Source organism: Notechis scutatus, chromosome 4, assembly GCF_049901735.1.
Source record: "Notechis scutatus isolate UNSWTSFEM ecotype Mainland chromosome 4, rNotScu1.2, whole genome shotgun sequence".
Classification (NCBI taxonomy): domain Eukaryota; kingdom Metazoa; phylum Chordata; class Lepidosauria; order Squamata; family Elapidae; genus Notechis; species Notechis scutatus.
Window position 1 is genome coordinate 134,700,886 of NC_142012.1, and position 25,924 is coordinate 134,726,809.

General features: G+C 35.7%; 1 long non-coding RNA gene across 1 annotated transcript; it reads left to right on the forward strand.

Annotated features, from left to right (window-relative positions):
* The first annotated feature begins 10,438 nt into the window (after positions 1–10,438).
* On the forward strand, positions 10,439–15,560 carry LOC148130923 (uncharacterized). Its single transcript, XR_015749119.1, has 3 exons — positions 10,439–10,563; positions 11,293–11,494; positions 14,155–15,560. It is a non-coding gene; the product is annotated as an uncharacterized LOC148130923 (long non-coding RNA).
* The last annotated feature ends 10,364 nt before the right edge of the window (positions 15,561–25,924 follow it).

Sequence of the window (25,924 nt, forward strand, 5' to 3'; positions counted from 1 at the left end):
GCAGATGGTGGCTGGGTGGCCAGGAATCGGGACTCAACCAGGGTTGGCGGTGGTGGCAGCAGCAGGTAGGCAACTGGGGCTTGCAGAGGCTCACTCACCCAGGGAGATCAGATCAGGCAGGGTCGCAGCAGAAGGCAGGCAGTGATGGCTGGCTTTGGCTGCAGGAAGTGATGGCAGGTGAGAGAATGCAGGCAGTGATGGTGCTCCTGTGAGATAAGGAGTGCCTGGGTGAAGGGGGGGAGCAGGGCCAGCCAGTGGTGATATTTGCTGGTTCTCTGAACTACACAGAATACTAACAACTGGTTCTAGAGAACCAGTCCAAATCAGTAGAATCCCACCCCTGGTATAATCATACTATCTTCCAAAGTGGTAGTACATCTGATTAATGTATTCTAATACACTGATTAATGTTTCTGTTATCTTATTTTAATATTGACAATGAAAGTTGCTCATTTTTCCCAGAAATGGAATGCATAGAATAATATACACTGTAGTAATAAAATATTAATAAACTATCCAAGCTAAAGAATTTCTATTTTTTAAATGAACTGAAGACATTTAAACAGAAATTAAATTGCCAATGAAGGTATGGTACAAATTAAAACACTGCAGCACATTCCTACCTCATTCTCAAATTGGGAAGAAGTTTCTTTATTTTGCATATGGAACATTTGCTAACTCCTGCTATAAGGGGTATGTAGGAGCCAAATAAATAGGTGAGTAATGGGGCCTAGGAAAGCATTTGCAAGCTGAGTGATTGACCAAAGTTTAGACATGCAATGACTTGGTGTAACATACAAACCAGTCTTTCCATTAAAACTGTATTTCAAGGAAATATTCTGTATTTAAGGTTAAAATGTGGTATATAAGAAACGTATAAAGAACATATAGGTGTTCCTTTAGCTAGAGGGAAAGTTAGCATCTAATAACAACCAAAAGTAACTTTACATTTATGTGCTACACTTACTAGCAATAGCACTTAGACTTGTATACTGCTTCATAGTGTTTTATGCCCTCTCTAAGCAGTTTACAGAGTCAGCATATTGCCCCCAACAATTTGGGCCATCATTTTACTGACCTCTGAAGGATGGAAGGCTGAGTAAACCTTGAGTCTGGTGGGATTTGAACTGCCAAATTGCAGGCAGCCAACAGTCAGCAGAAGTAGCCTGCAGTACTGCATTCTAACCATTGCACCTCTGATTCAATTCAATTGTCCTAAAACATAATAGTGAAAGCATAAACACTAATCATCAAGCTATTTTAAGTCCTATTAATTTCAATAGTAAAACTTTTATTTTATTTATTTTTTATTTTATTTGGTTTGTCAATTGCTTACAAGATAATAGGTATAAGTAAAAACATAGTTATGAATATATGGGAAAAGTAAAAGAAACAATAGCACAGGGATGGTAGGCACGTTGGTGCATTTATGCACGCCCCCTACAGACCTCTTAGGAAAGGGGTGAGGTCAATAGTAGAAAGTCTATGGTTAAAGTTTTTGGGATTTGGGGAAGAAACCACAGTGTCAGATAGAGTATTCCACACATTGACCATTCTGTTGCTGAAGTCGGATTTCCTACAATCAAGTTTGGTGCAGTTTACCTTGAGTTTATATCTATTGTGTGCTCTTGTATTGTTATGGTTGAAGCTGAAGTATTAATTGACAGGTAGACATTTCAATGTATAATTTTATATACTATACTTAGATCAGACCGAAGGCGGCATAGTTCTAGGTTTTCTAGGTCTAGAATTTCAAGTCTGGTGGCATAAGGTATTCTGCAATGAGTAGATGAGAGGAGAACTCTTCTTGTGAAATATTTCTGGACTTTCTCAACTGTGTTAATATCAGATATGTAATGCGGGTTCAAGTATCGGTCTAGCAAATGTTTTGTATGCTCTAGTAATAGTGTGATATTACCAGTGAAAAAGCTTCATAGGATTAGGTTAACAACTCTTAATGCCTTTTTGGCTATGTAGTTTCAGTGGGCTCTAGCACTTAGATCATTAGAGATGAGTACTCCAAGGTCCTTTACAGAGTTTGGATCATCAACAAGGTCTTGACTATTCAGCTTGTATTTTATTTTTTGAGATTTTTTGAGATTTGGAGTTGCCATTTGTTTGACCATTTTGATACAAAGTCAAGGTCTTTTGGAAGGGTAGCAGTATTGTCAGTGGTGTTGAATAGCTTTACATCATCAGCGAAGAGAACACAGTTGCTCTTAATATGATCACAGATGTCATTTATGTAGAATATGAAAAGAGTTGGTCCTAGAACACTGCCTTGGGGGACACCACTGCTGACAGGTACAGAATTTGATAGGACACTCCCAATTTTGACCATTTGTTGTCTGTTTGACAGGAATGCTTCTATCCAGTTATGCAGGTTTCCAAAGATACCATGAGATTTTAGTTTTAGGACTAGTTTGTTGTGTACCACTGAATCAAAGGCTTTACAGAAGTCTATGTAGATTGCATCTATTGCTTTGTCCTGATCAAGTTGTGTAGTCCATATGTTTTTGCAGTGTAAGAGTTGCAGATTGCAGGATAGATTTTTTTCTGAAACCAAATTGTTTATTAGAGAGTAGGTTGTAGGTGTTTGTCTCTAAGTGTAGGACAATGGATTGGTTAATAATTGATTCCATGACTTTACAGGTGACGCAGCATAAAGAAATTGGTCAGTAATTTTCAACTAGGCTGGGGTCTCCAGCCTCTTTTGAAGATGGGGATGACTGTGGCTTGTGACCATAGTTTTGGCAAGGAGCTGGTCCTGAAAGATTTTTCAAAGGTTATGCTTAGAGGTTTGGCTATGGCAGTGGATAGCTTTTTTAAGAAGAAGGTACATATTCCGTCCGGTCCAATCGATAGAGATAGTTTTAGATTGTGTCATGCTTTTTCAACATTGTCTTCTGTAAAATCGATATGTATTAGATCATTGTAGTTGTCTGTGGTTCGACTAGGAAATACTGGGCATGATCCATTGCTGTTTACAAATACTGAGCCAAAGAATGTGTTAAAGAGGTTGGCTTTAATGGTGTCATCGTTGCAGTCTTCAACATTAGGTCCTTTCAGGGGTGGGATGGACCTTGAGTCTTTTAGTTTGTTGTTTACAAAATTGTAGAAAGCATGGGTGGAATTGGTGCATAGAAGGTTTTCCTCTTGTTTAATGTGATAATTGGTGCATTCAGTCTTTATCTGGTGGCATAAATTTTTGTATCGGCTTTTGAAGTTGGCAATGTGACCAGATTTGTTTTTCCGCCAAAGTGATCTCTTTTGGATTGAAGCTTCCTTATTGTTATGGGTAATCTGTTTTTTTTCTGTTTTTTGGAGTTGTTATTGGTACATATAGTTTGATGACTCTTTTGACTTCAAGTAAAAATATGTTGTAATGGTCTTCAACATCCAGTGAATAGAGATTGCCAATCAAGGGATGAGAGATAGTTGTCTAGAAGATCATAGTTGCCTTTTTTGAAATTATAATTGGGGATCACATCATTGTGTTGATTTTTGTGTGGACATATGTTGAGACAAAAATCAATCATGCTGTGATCACTGTTGGAAAAGGGTTCTTTAATTTGTATTCCGTAAATTGAGTTTATGTACTGCTTCAGAGTGCTTTACAGCAGTCTCTGAGCAGTTTACAAATATCTTTTGTCCCCAGTAAGCTGGGTCTTCACTGTACTGACCTTGGAAGGATGGAAGTCTGAGTTAATCTTGATCCCTGTCAGGACTGAACTCCAGGCTGTGGACAGAGTCTGCCTGCAATACTGCATTCTAACCACTGCATCACCAGGGATTCAATGGGATTCATACAGGGGTGGGATTCTACCAGTTCTGTCCACCTCTGTAGAACCGGTAGTTCTGAAGAGCAGCAGACAGAGAGAATACATAGAACTGGTTCTATGTCTGCTGCTGTTTTGGTCTACCTATCCGCCTGGGCTCTTACCTGACTTTTACTTCCTACTTTTTCAACAGCAGCTGCTTTGCGTGACACAGCTGCAGTTTAAAAAAGCAGGAAAAAAGGACTTTTCCAACCACTGTGTACTTGCATGCAGCGCTGCTCAGCTGTCTGGGCAGCTCAGCAGGTCGTAAATTGCACTCGTGTGACTCGTGCACACAAAGCGTGCATGCACGTGCAACGTAGAGTGACAGATCTGGTAGTTATATGGTCAGATCCCATCCCTGGATTCATATATTGTTAACTTAGATTGTTCCCATCAGTGCTAAAAGTAATTAGGCAATGTATAATTGTGTAAAAATATTTATTGCATTTCAGTGTATTCTAAAAAATATATATATCATTTTTTAACACAGTTTACATAGTGCTACCTTCCCCCAGTGCTTTCACTGCAACTGTGACTGGTAGAGTTGTAAAAGTAAAATCCTTGCCTGTATTCTATTCCCTTCATCAATTGCTTCCCAAATTACTGCAAGGTTTTGAAAGGCACGTGGACTATACATTACTGTCAGCTCAGAAGCCAGAGGACAGACATTCTGTCTTCTGTTATTAGATGCTTTGATGATTCCTGGGACTTACAGGTAAAAGCTGATTTCTGGAAGACACTTTTTTCCTTCAAGGCCCAGTAACCAGTGGTGGGGTTCAAATAATTTAACAACCAGGCTCTGCCCTAATGATTTCTTCCAATAACCAGTTCACCAAACTGTTCAGAAAATTAGCAACTGGTTGTCTCCAAGTGATGAGAACTGGCTGAATCCTACCACTGCCAATAACCATAAATTCATGGTTTAACATGTTTAACATAACAGAAGTGGGGAATTATCAAACTCATCACTGGATAATTATCATTTATATACTTTCATTTAAATATAAATATTAGTAACATTATCAATCATATTTAGCTTTTATTGTGGCCCCAATTCTTTTTTTTTTTTTTTTTTTTGAGTAACACTCCTGCAGGCTATTGGGGAAATAAATGCAAACTGCAACCTGGACTATTCTTGTCAGATCAAATAAGTATGTTTTTATGTGCATTATTTGGTTGACCTTCAAAATAAGAAATACAGTGTAGTTCAGGGTCCAGATTGTGTTTCCTTGTAGCTTAATTATAGCAGATTCCAATGGTTATCCAATAATAGGATGTACAAGAGATAAAGCTAGTTAAACCTGCCTCTCTAACCTTTGAAGCAATCTTTTTGGGTTTTGTTCCAGTAAGAGTTCTGACTGAAGGAACGAAGGAAAGCTTTACTTTGAACAAGAAAAGGGTTGATCTTTCAGCTTATTTTCATTTGTCTTTCAGAAGAGCAATATTTAGTATTGAAGAAGTCAATTGGTCAAAGTTATCTGAAAACTGCATAGGGGATACATACAGAATTATGCTTAGTTTAACTCTCAAAGCTTGTTATTGGCACAGGAAACTGACATGAAGAAATATATTTTTCTATATGAGTTGTCCAGAATAATATATCAAGCGGTGGGTAGGGCAAGGTTTGCATTCATATTAAAATAGAAGTATGTGACATTTGTAGTGGTGTAAATGAAATATATAGTGACATTTTACTGTTATAGTCACACTGCTATTGTCACCAATATGTATTTCATATTTCCAATTGAAATATAGGCTTTCTGAAACTTTCAGAGCTTTTTGAATTTTTAATCATATCTTCATTCTATGATAATCCTAGTTATTATTAAATCATTTATTATCAAATAATTATTAATATTAAAGCTGTTATCACATTTGTTTGTTTATACATTCATTACATCAATTTATATAACTGCCCATCTCATTGCTGTGACTGGATGATAGAGATAAGGTTAAATCCAACTAAACAGAGATAAGAAAAATAGGAAAAGCAGTGGTGGTTGAGAACAAATCCAGATTCAAGCTTTAAAAATAGGTGACAAGCTCACATAACTTCAGACCCCAAAATTGTATAACTACCATACAATTAATAAAAACATACTGGTTGTCCTACAATTTTAAATTCAATATAATAATAAATCCATCTGATATTTTAGAGCAAAATATCATTACAGTACAGCTGACACCATCGTGGGTTTTTATGCACTATAATTTCTTCCTGCTATTGATTTATTTTATTTAAAACAAGTGATCTCGGATGTTCCTGTCCATAGCTGGCTTAGAATAATGGTGTCTACATCACTTTTTGTTCATTGTTATAAATCTGTTCTGCTATGGTAGAAATAGATAGTTTATTGACAGCTTAATTTTAAATTCATGTTATTATCTAGTTTACTGTAGGCAAATTAATAAAAATAGGGATGAGCCAATGTCCTTTTTTTACTGCACATTTTAAATATTTGAAATGGGACTAGGTATTTCAGTGGGTGAAACGTTTGCTTCACCATCCAAATTTTGATGGCTATTATTCTTATTGCTTTTGTGATTTGGTTTTCACAATGGATTAAGTTGATGATGATTTCATTTTGACTTATTGAATTATTGTTATCCAACCATTATGATTTTTTTGTTTTCCGTGCCAAGAGTCACCAGTCCCTAAAACAGGGGCTGCAGGACCCAAAATTAAGGTAATATACATCTCATAATATTGCATGAGATTTGTGCTTTGTTGGGCAAAGACGGTCAAAGCAAGATATCCAAAATTAGGTGAATTTTTTGACAGACATTCCTGCACATAGAAAACATCTATATCAGAAAGGAGGTTAAACTAGAATGCCTGTTTCTGATAACTCATCTTACATGAGTGGGAGACAATATCAGGTTTATATATTTATTTTTCTTATTTATTAAATTTATATATTATTCATCTCAAATGGAAGTGGGCAGCTTACAGTAAAGTAAAAACAATATAAAAGATTAAAACATTCAAATAATAAATATTAAAATTAAAATTGACAGATAGCTAAAAAAGAGAACAAGGTACAAATGAATGAGGTAGAATTGTCTCTCAATCCATTACCTTCCTCTAACATGATAAATCTCCAATTGGCAGAGCTTGGTTTTAAGACCCCTATGAAAAGCCAGAAGAGTGGGTATGGATCTTACCTTAAAGGGCACACTGCCACAGAGGCAAGGACCCCTGACAGAAAATACTCATCTTCTGGATCCCACCAGTTGGAATGCCTTGACTGACAAGGTTTGCAGCCTGTCCCTTCTGCCAGCATGTGTGGGACAAGTGTGTGGGAAAAGTGAATGCCATTGGGGTGAGATGGTTCCTTGGGTAACCTGGATCCATGCCATAGAGGGCTTTAAAATTAATAACTAGCACCTTGAATTGGACATAGAAGCAAATTGTCAACCAGTTCAGTTTGCACAACAGAGCTGCTACATGGGCCACTCTTGGGATCCTATAGCTTCTAAATGTTCTTCAAGGATAGCTCCAGGCAAAGCATGTTGCAGTCTAGACATGAAATAACAAGGGACATAGAGACTGAGTCCAGGGACTCACAATCCTGGAAATGGTGTAAGTGGGACACAACACAAAGCTGTGCAAAGGCTCTTCTAACCGTGTTTAGTCATGGGATTGAGATTTGGGTGGTTTGAAACCAACAAGTGTTTATGGCCACCACAGTGTCCCATGGTCATGTAATCATCATTTGTGAACTTCTTAGCCAGCTTCCAATAAGCAGACTCAATAGAGAAGCCAGCAGTAAAATTACAAGTTGTGATCATATGATGTTGCATTTAAAAGTTGCATTGCTTAGCAACGGAGCTTTTCAAGTTCGATGTGTGGTTGTAGTGAGATTGTCTGAATTGATTTAAAACCAGTTTCAATTTGGATTTCTTTATTGAGAGTGGAACTCAAAACTATCATACAAAATGGTGCCTGGAATGATTTTGTTTTGTTTTTAATAGAAGAATCAAAACATTCTTTAGCTAAAATTTATTTAGCTAAATTGCATTCAGCATGGCTTAAAATATGGTAGGAACTGTAGTCTAATATGTCCATTTAGCACTAAAAGAGCATGCAAATAAAGAAATAATGTAATTGGAATATTGTGCATTGATGATAAGTAGCCTGCTGGTTTGATAGTTCTCTACTTTTGTTTTAACCTCTCTCCCACCCACACAATAACATGTTCCCTGCTTTTATTATTACTTTTTGTATATACACTATGGTTAGTATTATGGATCACTTCTTTTCCAAAGACCTCATTTCTATATTTCCAGAACCAGCTAAAATAAAAGGCAGTAATAATGATGCATCAGTAAATTAGAAGGGTATCCTTTATTTGGAAAAGACCTTTGTTACTTGGTAGCAGCATGGTTTTCAAAATATATTAGGAAATTGTAATTAGCATGAGTTTAGCATAATCTTTTCTGGTGTTTGAAACATCAAGTCTCACTATGGGTATGTGAATTAACATGAAGAAGTTCATTTTGGGGTCAGTGCAATTGTAAGATAATGCTGTACAAAGTCAAATTAATTTAGAGTAATCTGTAGAAAGATCAGTTACCATTTCGCTGAGAATGTGTAAATTCTGGAAACTGATGGGCCTGCAGAGCAAAGATGTCAGGCCCAAAATAAACATGTGCTGTAGAAATAATAGATTGGAAATTGAAATCTATTTTAACTCAGCATGAATCTTCCAAACCAATGTTATTTTGCAAAGTTCCTATTTTCCACTGTAACTATGTTTGTTTTTTTGGTCAATGTAACATTTTATACCAAACTTCGGAATACTGGAAAATTCCCCAAACTAAGAATGGCTGGTGCAATTAATTCTCTTTATCCTTTCACATCCATGTTTATGTCAATAAAGTATTAAAAATTTTGTAGCTGAAATCTGTGCGTAGATATCACTGTCTCTCGTTCAAAAAATATATCATACTGGAAAGCATGCCAAATACAATTTAATAATTGATTCATGCTAATTCATTTTTTTCAAAAACAATTTGAAAAAATATTCAGTCATCTTATATTCACCCATACAGTATCTGGATAATTATATATCACAGAATTTGAAATGATTAAACTACAGATTCCAGCTACTTCTTAAATTCATAAATCCAGATTAAAACATAACTGACTAATAATTAGCCAGACTTTACTTGAACACATCCAGGGAAAAAATGATCTACCTTTTTTTTTCTCTATGTAATTAGTTTCACTGTCAAACTATTGCTGACGTACTTTTGTAGTATTCAACAAGACTTTGCAAACCTGAAAGTTAAATCCATTATTCTATATATTACTCTTGGTCCTCTTTTATGTAGCACTGTTTTAGATAGTTAGGTTATGATATCTTTTCAATCTCCTCTACTCTAAGCATTCTCAGCTCTTTCAATTTCTCCGCCCAGAATTTCATTTCTGATCTCTGGATCATCCTTATAGATCTTCCTGAAGTCGATTCCTGTTTGTCTGAATCTATTTTAAGTGGGTAAAGTACTCAAGATGGATTTAGATCAATGTAGAGTAGAACAGAATGAAGGAATGTCTATATTTCTGCTAATGCAGAAATAATATAGGCTAATATTGAATCTTCCTTCCTTCCTTCCTTCCTTCCTTCCTTCCTTCCTTCCTTCCTTCCTTCCTTCCTTCCTTCCTTCCTTCCTTCCTTCCTTCCCTGCTTTCCTTCCTTCCTCTTTCTCTCTCTCCCCCTCCCTTCATCTCTCTCCCCCTCCCTTTCTTTCTTTCTTTCTTTCTTTCTTTCTTTCTTTCTTTCTTTCTTTCTTTCTTTCTTTCTTTCTTTCTTTCTTTCTTTCTTTCTTTCTTTCTTTCTTTCTTTCTTTCTTTCTTTCTTTCTTTCACAGCACATTATTTCCAAAACCAGATTGAAGCATATTCTTAAACAAGCTACAGCTTAGGACCTCATAGGTTGTAATCGTGTTTCAAAATTTTAGGTTCTTTTTTTTCTTCAATTTGTTACAGCTTTACTACAATTTAATATATGAAAGTAGTCATAAATTAAGTCTTTCTTTATATCTCACATGAGCCTCATTAATTGATTTAAGATATGTTTTGTTTCTTCATGCATTACCATCTTCTGTTGGAAGGTGGGCTCTTCCCCACCATCACAGGCTTGTTATGCATCTTGATATTTTTAGCCTTAATATCTGTTAGCAAAATAGAGCCTCAACTGCATTCCATAGCATAAGGCTTTATCTTGTCTAAATCTGTCCCGAAAAGCCATCATTTTATTTTCTCTTCCAACATTAAAAATGTTGAACAGTATAGGATTAATTAATAAACATTAATTAGCACATTTTAAGCTACTGTTCAGACCAGTTCTGTATCAGCTTTTCATATTACTCAGTTCAATCACATATATTCTCTCCAATTCTACAGATTGATAGTACTGGTTAACAGATAAAACAAAATGAAATAACAAAATGAACTAAGATATGACAATTGTTTTTGATAAATCTGTTGTAGGTTTTTTCAGGGTGGTTATATATGTCCATATTATCTGCTTTAAAATGTTTCCCCACTCAGTCCCAGACTGACTGGTCCAAAGTTCAAAAGGTGAATGTTCTTTTAGTTAGGGATAATTTATCTCTTTGTTTGTAGCAACAGCAACCATTGAAGCCACAACGATGCCATTCCAAGTCATGGTTTGACAAGGATCTTCTTTCCAATAGTGGCAAATATCTGTAGCTCGGGTATAGGATGACAGTGAAGGTTAGTTCTTCAAGTTTATGGGTTGGTTTCCAATGTTTTGTTACAAGGCTAGGTAACATCTTCAGTGGAGTTTAGGGGATGTCAGTGTTCTTCTGTTTATAAGGGGTTCAGATGTGGGAGGTGGGAGGGTCTTGTGATCTGTCAGGTGTGTCTCATCAGTGGCGGCTTGTGATGAGTCTTTTGGTAGGGAAGTTACATCAGGTCAAGATTATTAGGAGGTGAACTGCTGGGAGGAAGTTGGGTGGTTTGGTTGTGGGGTTGGTGTTGTCCCTAGTTAGCTGTGTGATTAATTTGGGTTTTGAGAGTTTCGTAGGCTGGTTATAGGTCAATGCATCTGCTAATGGAAATTTGTAGAGTGCCAGCACAAGCATGGCTGATGATTTTTGTGTTGGTCCAATCAAACTGGTACCGTTTGGTGTCAGTGTGGGAAGAGATTAAGGATTTTGGATTGTGAAATTTGACTCAGTGGTGGGTTTCAAAATTTTTTACTATCAGTTCTGTGGGCATGGCTTACTTGGTGGGCATGGCTTGGTGGTCATGTGATTGGATGGGCATGGTTGCTGGTCATGTGATTGGTGGGTGTGGCAAACTCAATGTCACTCACATCAAGGGGTGCCTTTCCTGGCCCCTTCCCTCCCAGCCATTCCTTGTCACACCCAGCCTCAACATATCTATAGCTCTGTAAAAATGTTGGTCACCTTTTTTGACTTTATGATCTACATATTACAGATATACTTTCATGGACCACTGAAAGGAGGAAATGGCTCACATGCTTTGCCCAAGAGTGTGATAGGCAACAGGATTTTAAGGGGCTGCAAGAAAGAAGGGGAGGCAATGCATTTTCCAAAGTACCAGAAGGCAAACAAGAAGCAATGGATGGAAACTGAACAAAGAGAGAAGCAACCTAAAACCAATGAGAAACTTCCTGATGGTGAGAATAATTAATCAGTGGAACTGCTTGTCTCCAGAAGTTCTGGGTGCTCAATCACTAGAAGTTTTTAAGAAAAGACTGGACAGCCATTTCTCTAAAATGGTATAGGGTTCCCCCCAAGGTCCCTTCTAAGTGTTATTCTGTTATTCTGACACCTTTCCCAGGACCTCTACTCAGATTTTGACATCCTCAGACTCTTAGCTATTTAGCTGAGGAATAACAGAGTTGAAAGGGACTTTGGAGGTCTTCTAGTCCAACTCCTTGCTCAGGTAGGAAAACTAAGAATGCCAAAATCTGAGTAGAGGTCCTGAAAAAGGTGTCAGAATAACAGAATAACATTTAGAAAGTACCTTGGGCGGACACTCGATACCATTTCAGTATTTCAACTGCAGGTTTCTAAAAATCTTATTTAAAAATGATATTAATATCCTAATAATATATTTTAGAAACCTACAGTTGAAAGTTCTTCACATCTCCTTACCCTGAAGACCCAATTTCATTTGGAATTTAATCCCAAACTGTTTGCCCTTTTAGCATTTCTCTTGATACTTCTTCAAAATGCACTCCCAAGAAGCCACATCTCCATCTCTCTGTCTCTCTCAAGAGATCTTAAGGGGGAGAAACTACAGTACTACTGGCATTAATAGTCTTTCCAAGGACATGTACAAGAGTCTAAACAGAAAATATAAGCAGGAACCAGCAAATATTAACATATTACTCACAAATCCCTCCTGGAAAATCAGTATTGATTTAATGTTTCCCAAATGCAATCCTTTGTAAAGCAAAATGCTCTGGACTACAGACATTGAATGCATGTAAATCACGTACACACACACACACACCTCTCTTTCTCTCTCTCTCTCTCTCTCTTACACATACCACACCCTCTCTCTCTCTCACACACACACTGGTCTGACTGGGACGGCTCAAGAAGGTAGAAAGCGAGCAGTGGGGGGTGGCTGGATCATGCTACCTCCGTGGCTGCTCACTTTGTTTGCTTCATCCCCCGGGAATAGTCAGAAAACAAATGGCTATGGCGGTGGTATTCCAGGAGGGCAGGGTGGGCAGATGTACCAGGGCTGCTGCACATGCACACCTCCACCACCTATCTCGGTCCCAGCACAGTGGAGATACCCCCCAAGGGCTGCACGCCCACCTGCTGGCCAGGCCGGGCTGGAAGTGACACATCCCCTAGGAGAAGGCAGAAAGTGAGCAGCTATGGCACTGGGGGTGGGGACAGCAGTGCTGCTACGTGAGGCAGCTCAGGAGTCCCTGCCCTCCTTTTCGGAGCACCTCCACCAATGCAGCTCCGCTTCTCCTGGGTGACAAAGAAAGTGGGCGGTGGTAGCACTGCTACAGCGGTGCTGCTACAGGAGGCAGCCCCGGGAGTCCCCATCCTTCCAGTTGGAGCACCTTCACTGACGCTCGCTGCACCGTGACTGCCACATGGTAGGGAGAGCACCGCATGGCAGCTTAGCCAGCCAACCTACCCAAGGGATGGTGATAGGAGCAGCTAGCTAGACCCCAGCCAGTGCTGCCACCTGGGATGGAGCTGTGCCAGTGGGGAAGCCAGCCAGCCAAGTCTGAGGATGGTGGGGGAGGCCCAACAAGGCCCAGGAATGGTAAGGGGAGGCCGGCAAGGCCGGGAACAGTGATGAGGGATTAGCATGACTCGCATAACTTACCTGAGCAGGTAGGTCTGTTCAGTTGGGGCACAGGCACCATGTGGACCCAGCGTGCCATATGGGAGGGGAGAAGTGAGTGGGCGGGGGGAGTGGCAGGCGGGCAGGGCAAGTGAGCGAGCGAGTGGCAACCGGGAGACCAGGTCATGGGTATGGCCAGTTAAAAGTCACTACCAATTCGGCGACCCATGCCAAATCGCTGCTATCAGTTCTCCCGAACCAGTGCAACCGATTGAATACCATCTCTGATTTGATTGCCAGCCAGTGTTCATGGATCCTGGTATTTAATTAATGTGATGTTTGTCCCACATAGAATTGGTTACAATGATTACAGTTGATTTTGTAGATTACATTGTTTCTTTCATCTTTCTGTATTTTGTCTTTGGTTCTGGAAAATTCCTGGCAAAATGTGGCTGTGGGTGGTGGGTTATTGATATTCATAGGGGTTGCAGCATTCTGGCTGTCATTTCTGACACCCCTTTTGTGTATGGTAAGGTTAGTTTTTGCATGATGGTTGGCTGTGTGGTATGGTGTGGTTTGGTGCTATGAGCCAGAATTTATAGAGAAAGACATCAAGCAGCCATTTCTCTTCCATTTTTTTTAGTGTTGTGGTGCAGCAATATGTCCTGGTCCTTTTCAAGAGGGTCTGGGACCAGCTTCTTTTGTGTGCAGTGGGGTTGTTGCTTGCAAAGTTGAGTATCTAGTCTGTGTGCATAGGTTTGTGGTAGACATGGGTTTCCAGTTGTCCGTTGTCTAGTCTCCGTATGTCAATGATGAGGAATGGGAGTCTCTTGTTTGTTTTCTCTTCACATGTGAATTTGATCCCAGGGAATATGTTATTGAGTAGGTGGTGTGTTTCTTCAATTTGGGAGCATTCGATGATGATAAAGGTGTCATCAATGTAGCGTGTTCAGAATTTTGGTTGGATAGTGAGTAGAGCTATGGATTTGACTGAATTTATTTTCTATTATTTATCAGACTTGTGTATCCAATGTCATACCAACAGCTTCACAAGACCTCCTCCAGCAGAAGAGATGCTACAAACAATTGTTGGCACACAGGAAAAAGAAGTCATGAAAAACAACTGGACATGACTGATTCAAACAGTCAAATCCAATATCTGTGAATCCTTCACCCTGCCAACAGTAGGAAACATCATAGGGACTACATTTATGACTACATCATAGGGACTACTCAGATGAACTCAGCCAAAGCATAAACTTACTAATGTTTTGATTCAGTAGAAGGAATGTACAACGAACAAACTTTATAGTATGTTTATACACATTGTAGAGAACTGCAGAGAAAGCCAATGCAAAAGAATTCAAGAGTTGTTAGGTTAATGGTTTAGAGAAAATTAACAACTCAGTCCTGGGAAATCAACTCATCTTGATTCTGTTTGATGTAAGAGAACACAGCAAACTTTCAAGAAAATGTTATTATGAAATAAAAGTTATATATTATACGTTATACAATAAGGCAGAATGTTTGATATCCTTGTAATATTGTTTCCTGATTTACCTACCTCAATGGGCTCTGTCTCTCTGTGTGCAATTTTATTTTCCCCTAATTTTATTCTGAATTAAGTCCATAAGGCTTTGATTCAGAATTGACTACTGCAGCTTCAGTAGTTTTCTATTTCTCATGTGTTTGTCTTTCAGTATAGTTTCTCCTAACTAAGAACATTTTTGAAAAAGAATCATATGTGTATTGCAATGAATCACTAATTTGATTCTCAATATAAGTGTGCAGTTACTTAATACTGTTGATTCCTGCTCTGTGGAATTTATCCAGCAATATCACAATGCACAGTGCATATTTATAAAAGTCAAGAAATATTGCAATGGAAATCAGTTGTACTACTATAACCTTTGTTTTATCTCTACCAATAAAATAGAATTGTGACGGATAAGTAAACCAATGAGAAAACAACCAGACTGATAATTATTCTCTTGTATAACATGTCCCAAAATTGGAAAATATTATTTCCATTTTGCATTTAGATTCACACCTGTGAATTCATAAAAATTAAATGAGTATCTAAATCATGTTTAATCACTTGTTTTCATCCTGGTATTTTGAAGGTAGATAATTATGTTGAAAAATAAAATCACTTCTTCACAGATAAAAAGCACATTCTCTCATATCCCCCAACAGAGTGGATGAGTACAAATCTTTCAGAAGAGTTAAAACATCTCCTGAACAAAACAAAAGATCTATCTTGGAAATTAAACTTCCTGGAACTTGAAAGCTATAGACTGATGACAAACAATGTCTATAATATCCAGATTGATGGGTACACGGTGTTGGTAAAGATATGCTCCCTAGAAGAGAACACAAAAACAATGTGACAGCAATAAAGGTTTTGTGCTTTGAAATCTTTCAGAAAGATCCTATTTCTCTTGAGTGATGCTTTCAGTTTTTCTACTGGTGACCTCTGGGGAGCTTGCTCCTTATGAGCTGCAATAGTGTCCATCAAAATGACATATATTTTGTTCTGTGAGTCAAATGACACACTTGTGGATAAACTTGTAGAAAAACACACGGAGAAAACCTTGCCAATCTTTGGTAAATGTTTTGAAGAAGACCATATATGTATAAGTGTATATGTTGTACAATTAATACTTGATAAGTGTTCCATATGTTATAAAACATATAACGTTGGAAAATACATAATATTTATTAGTTTAAATGATTTATTTATATAGATGCATATACACTTTCACTATGAAATAAGAGTTTCATAGTGAAAATTATTGTGCAATTATAGTTAATTACATGGTCAGCCAGGTGCTTAGGCTTAATTTTTCATTTTTATCTACCTATTAAGTCCTTCCAAAGAACCTGGGACAGGAAGATGTTATTTAATAATAGAAGTATTGTTGAAGATGTAAGCTGTTCCAGGAAAAGCTGACTTTAGCAGTTGACTGATGAATTTTGTCAGTGCCACAATGGTGTTCAAGTGGAGCTCCAGATGTTTTGGAATTGCATCCAAGGTGCCTTTTAGTATTTGTGCTATCTTTGCTTCCTTTTGCTATCTGGTGCTTTTCATTTTTGTATATAAGAGTGCTAGCTTATATGATTGGAATAGCATAAGCCTCAGTAAATGAGAAAGCAAGTTAGCACATAAACACAGACATATATACCTACCCATCCTGCTAAAATCTATTAACCTGTATTAATTGGGTTTGCATAATATTATGTAATCCACCAGTGTAAATTCTAATATAAATCTTTTTTGCTTATATAATTTTCTTTCACATATTTTCATGGAAATGTATGTTCCTATAATATATATAACTAAAGAGAGGATTTATATGCAACCTGATCCAATCATCAGAAACCAATAAACCAGGGTAATTTGATGTATAGGTATAGGTATAGATATACTGTATGTAGGTATAGTTTAGGTGCATGCACCTATACACGCACATATTTTCATTAGGAAAATATTAAAATGGCAAAGCAATTGAGTCATTGGAAAAAATATATATATTCAAGGAAAAAATAAGGGGAATTTAATTTTTACTTTAACAGACTGAGAATTTCTGTAAAGCCTTACCTATATGAGTATCAATAGGATTGTTTTGGTAATTAGCATTTTTTTCAGATTTCTGTGTGTGACTTTTTTACTTTTTATTACAAGTGTTTGAAGGTCTTAACAGAATTTGCCTAATGTAGATACAGTACTGGTAGAATTTGCCTAAAATAGGTTTACTGGTGACATTACAATTTACAACACACAGCTACATTTTTGTTTACTAATATAATGCAGATTTTTTTGTTTTTATAAATTCCGATATATAAGTAGCCAATTTTATCTTGATAATGTTTTTTTCTTCATTTGTTGAGCTAGATTCAAATAAAGGGATTCACATTTTGATACACTGAAATCATTCAGACTGACATTGGTCTTGCTAAGCCTACCCAATTCTTGCAAATAAGTCTCCCTGAAAATTTATTTTTTTAAGATATATTAAAAGAGCAGTTAATGTTTGACACATTTTTCTAGAGATATACAAAATATTTTGACCTTCAAATGTTCATATTTTAAAAGACAGTTTAGACTGTTCTGAAGATGAAAGAAAATATATGCTTCAAGAGTTTTGTTTTGAGGTGGAGGGATACAAAATTGACCATTTTGAATGGTTCTGCTTTTAGTATTCTGACTGTTTTAAGCACTGCAATTGCCTGTTCTGCCAGTAGCAATTGAATGGCTTATTTTTAATTTTTTTCCAAATCTTCCCAGTACAGCAGCATGAACTAGTCATGTCCCTGCTGCTAATGGGGTGAGGTGGGAGTAAAGTGTTTATATGAAATAAATAGTTAAGCACAGGGCCAGATAGAAGAAGATTGCTCATGGCTGTATGCCTGTCAGTCTTCCTAATAAATTACTGCTATGAAACTTACTGTTCATGAGTGTGGATGAGTGAAATGCATTATGTATTCCTTGATTTATTCCATAAGCAGGAAAACAGTGCAAAATGCCTTTGTATTGCTTTACTTTACATTGACATATTGCTAATATGAGTTTGTGCAAATTAAAATATATCAATATGTTGGCTTGATTGATGTGTTAAGGTTTGAGATAAATTCTCTTGTTTCCAGTTGATGTAAAATTGATGCAACAGTTTCATGTTGATTTGGGCTAGTTTATTGAGCTTTAGTATGCACACAAAATATGTGCATGCTCTTATATCTAATTCTATATTAGACAAAATTCAAGCAATATGTTCATATATAAAATCTTGTCATTTCACATGCAAACACATGTCTGTTCTTTCACTAGGAAATAGCATGTCAATAGATGACACATATTTTGGGTTGATGTTATTCATGCATAAATAGTGACAGAAGTGACTTCAGAGAGAACTAGGCATGTAAATAGAGTGTAGTTTTACTGATTATATTAATGTTTTTATAGGGAATTTTAATTAAAATGCATGTATTCTTTTTAAATAAACCAATAGTAATATTTAAAATAAATAAATAAATACAAGAATTAACTTTTGCAAAGGAGAAGCTTGCTGTTCACACACAAATGATGGTTAGTAGCTGAAACTTTAATCTAAGCCCAGAAAGACTTACTCAAAGCCTTTGACTACACAATGCATGTTGCACAAACATACTAGAATTCAGTTCCTAATCTTGCTACCCTTCAGTTCTTTAATGCTTCCTAAAATAAAGAATAGAAATACACTGTTTTAAAAATAAGATAGTTCAGTATTTCTTAACATTAAGGGAACACTCCAACACAGGGGATCTTCAAGAAATTATACTGTAATGGGATGCCAAGTCTGTCACCTCTGCAATACATGCATTTACAAATTGCTGAGATATTCTGCTAAAATACTCACACAACATAACAACTGGATTTTTTGCAACAACAACGCAGTAAAGTCATCCTTATTATTTTGATTCATCATATAGTCAGTCATTATTGTTAGCATTAGTAATAGCATTAGTAATAGTAATTATTTAGTAATTTAGTAATTAATTAGTAATTATTTAGTAGTAATAGTATTCATAATAATGTCTTGCATAATAATTATGTATCAGTAATAGTTAGTGTTGATACAGTATAAGAAATTTGTAGATGATCCTTTCCAAATACAATATTTCAAACCAAGGAACAATAATGAGAAACTGCAACATTGCATAGATTAAGACAGGAATGAGAAACAGAACAACAGAAAAATGTGGAAAAACGAATAGGTATGAACAATCTCAAGCATATGATAAGAGAGATCTTAAGAATGCTACAAATGTTGTTTTGATTTTTACATTTGCATGAGGTAGGCATCCATGAAAAAAGAAAACAGCTTTGATAATGTACTGAAGTATATGTGATATTCTATAGGGATCACTTCAAGAAAATGATAACATCTGGCCCAGCACATGAACTCTTTGTGCTTTCCATGGATGGAGGGGCAGAGAACATTGTGAACTAATATACAATACAACAAATATAGAGCAAGAAACTGTCTAAGTGATTGATCTCACAATTGTTAGTACAATTGGCCAGTTAATGCAAATTCAATATCACAAAAATATGTTCCCTCTGCCTTTCTAGTTTATTTGCTTGCAGTTTAAATTTTCCAGTGTGGTGTTATACATATATTGTGTACATATATTTTCTTATTTAATAGGATTTTATGGTGTGAGTATATGTATGGAGATAGTAGCAGTGATGAAAAAAAATGGTTAGGTTCATATTTTATTGCAAACTATTTTGCACTTAGCAAACTAACAGATGAATCAGAAGGCAATTGTCCTGTCATTTTCACAGTTCTCAATATATTCAGATGCAATTCCCTGATCATCAGGGAAACCTCTATAAAATATGCAAAATGGAGAACTTGCTTGTGTACATGTATATGCATTACTTTACAAATGTATATTAAATAAAATTGCTTGTAAAATATGCATGTTGAGGATCCTGCTTCAAACAATGTATGTTATAGAAAATTGTGTAGAACTATTATATTTTTTGATGAATGCATATAACACATCTCCTGCTATATTTTCATTGTTTTGTTTTTAAAGAAACAAAATGAGAAATGGGTAATAAGAAAAATGCTATGGAAACATCCAGATTGATTGATCTACTTCTAAATGCATATATAGAATTTTCTATATATTTTGGGAGAGGAATTTTTCCTTTAGAAATGTCATTCCTTTTAAAACTGAATGTTTTAATGATATTATTATTTGGGCAACACTGTCAAATATAACTATGTGGATTATTTTATTTTGAAATTTCACGCTACATAGGATTTTGTAGACTATTTGTTCTGTATCATGGAAATGAGCTGCTAGTTTAATTATTGTAGAACAAATGTAAATAATGTAGAGCAAATGTATTATTGAGGTTTTTTTTTTTCCAATGGTTTTACATGATATTCCAGCTCCCTAGGTCCTTGATACAAAAGCAGCTTTGAAAATTAGTCCCATCACCTAGTTAGTTATTCACAAATATGTCAATAATAGATAGGATGAATCAGATAGGTGGCTGGCTGTAGTTCTTGGTATCAACCACATTTTATTTTAGCCTGCATTCACATAACTGTACTAAGTCATATAATCGGTAATTTTAACTCAGCCCACCCAGAAGCATATTACAATAGTCTTGAGCAACCTCAGTTATTGTAACACTTTGCAACCAGGCAAATCCATAATTACTTTTGGGTCACCCTGGCAGTTTAGAGTCATAATTTTCAAGGGAGAAAATGTTCCATATATTTGTGGAGTGACCCTCATCTCTGAATATTAGAGTGTAAATATAATGCACATTTGATTGTTTCAGATGAAAGCTTCAGATGTTTTCCCTGACCAGCTACTTCAAAGATAGCTACATTCACTAGACACTTTTCCATATAAAACCAAAACATAAACTGCTGCACTCTGGACTAGTGGATAAAATAAACAGAATATACAGCTTGGATTAGGATAAACTAGAGCTGCTAGCACTTCACTTTGGCATTATCTGGGGTGATTAGAATCTGCTCTATATAAAAATGATATAAAAATGGATATGTTTATAAATATTTGGAGGGAGGGGGCAGACAAGTTATAAATGTTTTTAAATTTATTTTTGTGTAAATGAGGTCCACTGTTTATTTTTCCAAAAATGTGGTAATCATTTTGTTAATTCTATACTTTTCAGTGCAGATTGCTTTGATAATTATAATGTTCCTTTCTGAAGCTGTTATAAAATAACAAAGGCTAATATAACCACAACTGGTTTTTTTGTAAGGCGCAATATTATTCTGTTTCTTTGGAAAGACATTATGAGTAGCTTTAGGTTTTCCCCTCCCCCTCTTTTGTCTTCTGTTTTTATTCCCACCCTCCAAGTTCAGTAGAAGTTAAACATTTGATCCTACTTTGAACTTTGAGCAACCCATCTGTTAAAGCCTTATTCTTTTATAGAACAAAAATTGTTTATTGGATAGTTTAAATAATATAATAAAATAAGAGGGGAAAACATCAGAGAAAACTGCAAATATGAATAATTAGAATATCAATTGAAGAATGCATAAATGAGTTATAATGAATTCCAATAAAAGAAATGAGGAGTCCATGCAATTTTTAAATGCTGGTTAGTGTGTCAAATGAGTTCAAGTCAGCTGTAATGTTGACTTAGATGTTCTAATTGTGCCAACCCCGACAAATAATAGAATAAAAGAGCAAAGAAAGAGAACAAAAGGAACAAGCAGAGTGAAGAAATATTCTTGAAAAAAATAGTTGGGAAAGAAATAATAATTACAATTAAGTTAGGACTGCATAGATAATAAAATAGTTCCCTAATAATATTCCTCTAAAACCATTTGCTCTTTCCTTATTTTATGAACAGAATACTCTCTTTTTATATTATTTTCCCCTACTTTCAGGAATGTTCTGAATATTCACAGTCTACTGTGAATATCCAGCTGTGACATCTGTGTGCACTTGAAAGCAGAACCAGATAAAGAAGAAATGGTATGTTCTCTAACATAGCTGGTCCAATTCAGATCAATAAGCACAAGATGACATGAAAATATACTGTATACCAGAGTCAAAGTGTGTCCTGGTTAAATGATTCAAGGAAGCTTCCTTTTGTGGTGTTAAACTATCCATCAGTTCACACTTAAGGCTAACATCTGTATCCCATAGAGTGACCTGTAAGCAGAACCTTGCACAGCTCTCTACCTACAGAGAATAGTTGGCCATTCTTTGCACTTTATCAGAATTTTGAAGTCAAGGAATGTTAGTATAATTACAGCCATTGCCAAAATGGTTTACAGGGACCACTAAGAGAAAACAATTGAGGTTTGTTAGCAACTTTTAAATTTTTCAGTTAGTTTTTCTTCTAGCACTTGTATATGAACAAGGGTAGTAGCAATATTTTGTTAAACTACTTCACTGATAAGAAAGGAAGGAAAGAAGGAAGGAAGGAAGGAAGGAAGGAAGGAAGGAAGGAAGGAAGGAAGGAAGGAAGGAAGGAAGGAAGGAAGGAAGGAAGGAAGGAAGGAAGGAAGGAAGGAAAGAAGGAAGGAAAGAATTTTATATCTCCAAAAGAAACTAAAAGTATTGTAGTTTTGGGGGTAAAATATCTAAATAAGCAGGATTTTTTCTCTGAACTGTCCTTCATACTAAAGTGATAGGCAATATTTAAAGACTATGCATAAACAATGTCTTGCTAATTAATTGGAAGTCAAATTGTGAAATAGGACACTTCTTTTCATTTTGGATGACATTTTATGTTGAAGTCTATGACATCTTAATTTCAGTTAACTACCGCTAACGATATGAATGCACAAAGACAGCCAGTAGTCATGCAGTCTTTGATCAGGTATGTAAATGATGCCATCCATTGTGTTTGGTCATTGTGAAGATTCTTATTATAAAACCTTCCTTCTTGTCACATCTTGATGTGACAGAAATACAAAACATATAGTATATTATCATGCAAAATAGTAAAGTTGTCATTATCAAAGCATGTTTAAGTGTTGATAGAATTAGAAGATTCTAGACAGATTTGGATCTTTATTTTTAAGAGAATCCCCCTTCTTCATAAACCTTTCTTCTGAGCCTGAACCATTCCTTTAATCATGAAAAGCATATCTAACATTTTTAATTTTTACTACTTCTTGCAATATCTGATATATTGGGTTTTGAACAAATGTGTTTTTGTATGCTTCAAATTTATTTGAAACTAATTTTCAACAAGTCAGACTATTCCAATTAAGGCAGTGGCAGGATTTACATTTTGCACCAAGCCATAAAGTCTTTTATCTGATTTAAGATATTTTATGAACCCAACCTGCAGGTGATAAGGACTAGCCTGGGGGGGTATGCATTTTTTTTTCTTAGACACTTTCCTATTGATCTTAAATTCCTTATCTTCAGTTTCTTCTTCATTTGTGTTTTGGGTTTCTTTTTTTAAAATCATTCTTCCTGTATGATTAATTTTAAATATAAGAAAACTAGAACACAGATAATATCACACAATCAAACTGCACAACTATGAAAAAGAAGTAAACAAATTAGAGTAATAGCAGCAAGAAAATGAGCTGTAGATTAGATTGATAAACAAAAAGAACAAGATAAACAAGTAAAGCAAGGGAAGATAAAGCATCAATTTAAGGTATTTTATGTGGCCTATCCTCCCTCCCTCCCTCAAATCCCAGATTTTTTTTTCAGCATCTTTTATTGTAGCAAACTGTTAAACTGTTGTCAATTTAGGAATATATTATGATCAATACATTAAATAACCGAATAACAAGGCATGTCATGTTGATGTTTGGTGTCATAAGTCCATCCACTGCTCAGCCTTAGCTTAAGCATGATCTGCTGTTATAGTGAAGACACAGAGAATTTTTAAGACTTGGGTGTTTTCTTTCTTATATAATGGTCAGTTCCAATGTATTACCTGCCTCTTAATCTGAGTCTTTTTAAGACTAAAAGAGGTTTGCTATATTCTTGCCATCTTCATGTCACTGTCTTTCTACAGCATTTTTTTTTTTTGCCAATATAGTTCATTTCTCCACTGAAATGACTTGTAACTGTTTAATGCTTCTGGCTTTAGTGAAAAGTATTTATTTCAAACAATAAGCCATATTTTGAATCAAGTCCATTTTTTATGGAAGTCTGCAAAAATTTGCTTTGCCCTTTGGACAAAGTTGTAATTAGGTAGCCATTTTCTTCTGTTTGGAAGTAATATCACTATCAGACAGGGGTGGGATTCTACTGATTCGGACCGGTTCGGGTGAACCCCTTGATATGATTCTGTGCAGTTCAGAGAACTGGCAAATCATGCCACTGGCTGGCCCTGCCCCTCCCAGCCACTCCTTATCTATTGTTAACACAGCAGTGTTGCATTTCTTCTTACTGACTTATTCTTCACTAACAGCAATCAGAACTGAGCAATAGTAGCTGAGGACATCATGAACAACCTTGAACAGAGTTCTGTTAATCCTACCCACCTTCCCTAAAAGTTTGAAAGGTGACTGACTCCAAAAGATACACTGAGATTCAAAACTACTGAGAAGAGCTTTTCTTAATTTATTTTCCATAAGAGTGTGAACCAGGACATTACTATTCTATCACCACTTAGATTTGTTCTTGTCTTAAATTTTTATTAATAAATGGAGGAAGCACATATAAACAAGTCAAGTCAAAAGAAATGCATCCAGCTCTTCTCTCTCTTTTTCCTTTCTGAAATGCAACACTGCTGTGTTAACAATAGATATTCGGTTTATTTTGCAGTCATATTGTGATCTGGTATGTGAGCTCCTGAGGGTGGAGTGGAATATGACTCTAACAAATAAATATTATGCTTATGCTAATCACAGGCAGAATAAAATGATACTATACACTTTTAACCATCATGGATATGGAGAGTTACAGGGCTCTGATGAGGTTTTATCCCCATCACTCTCAGGAAACATTGCCAGTAGTGAACTCTGATGTTTGATTTGAAGGATGTAACTGCTTCACCATGCCAGCTAATTAAGCAACATCTCATAAAACCTCTGGCAGGGTTATTCTAATATCCATCAAAGACAGAAGCAAATGATCAGCACCAAAATTGGCTTGTGAAGGGTCACAGATTAAATCATTAACTAAGATGTAGGGGGAAGAAAAATAAGGAAGCAATCTGTAAGATTGTAGAGTCAGAAGGAAAACACTGGAAGAATCTCAATATCTCCTACTATGCCTGTATGTTAATAATTGCATGCCTTTCTATGCTTGAAAAACATGATAAACTAATGTAGTGTGATGGTTATAATCTAATGAGCCAGCAACTTCATGAATTATTATTCCACATTTTTATCTTAGAAAATAACATAGCCTCTCTCATAGTGTTAACATTAAAAATAATGTATATCTATCTATCTATCTATCTATCTATCTATCTATCTATCTATCTATCTATCTATCTATCTATCTTTGGGTTTTTAAATACAGTACTAAGGCATAAGCCCCATTAAATACAATCACTTTAAAGACAATTTAAACAGGGCTCAATTAAGGATATGCTTAGAATGAAATAACAGTCCTAATAATTTGTTCTTTGAGGATAAGTAAGGACTATTATTTTCATGTAAGTATCCATAAGAAAGTAGTTTAAAAAATGAATTTAGGGCCTCAACAAAACATCAAAAGAAAGTACAGCACAAAGTTTAAATATAAAAAGCAATATGGAAATAAATCATTTTTAAAAATAAACATATACATGTATTATACATATATACTGTATGTATATGTGTATATAAGATATATAACTTTGACATATGAATTTTTAAAAATACATAATCAATATATCTACTTTAGAATTGTTTGTAGTGACAGAGATAGGGAAGTAGGAATTCATTCATATAACTTTTAAAAATGGACTACACGTGAATAAAGGAGTCCTTAAGGAATCAAAGGATTGTTTTGCAACTGTATTTCTTTTTCAGTAAAACTTTAGGTTTTATCTATATTATGCTGCTTTAGTATTAAATAAGCAAAGCCTGGAAAACTAATTAATGTAGCTCTTTGCTATGTCATCAGAATATGTTCTGAATGTCTCCTTTTCTTCAAAGAAACATTTCTTCATTTCAGCAAAAATGTCAATTGTGTAGTACAGGATTACAATAGTTTGTTTCTCCTTTTGAGGGAACAAAAATAAAGATGCAAGCTAGAAGAAAGATATTTGAGAATATATTGTGCCTTTCAAAGCCACATTTCATTTGTTCTGCATTACTTTTTCATTTTTCTGCCA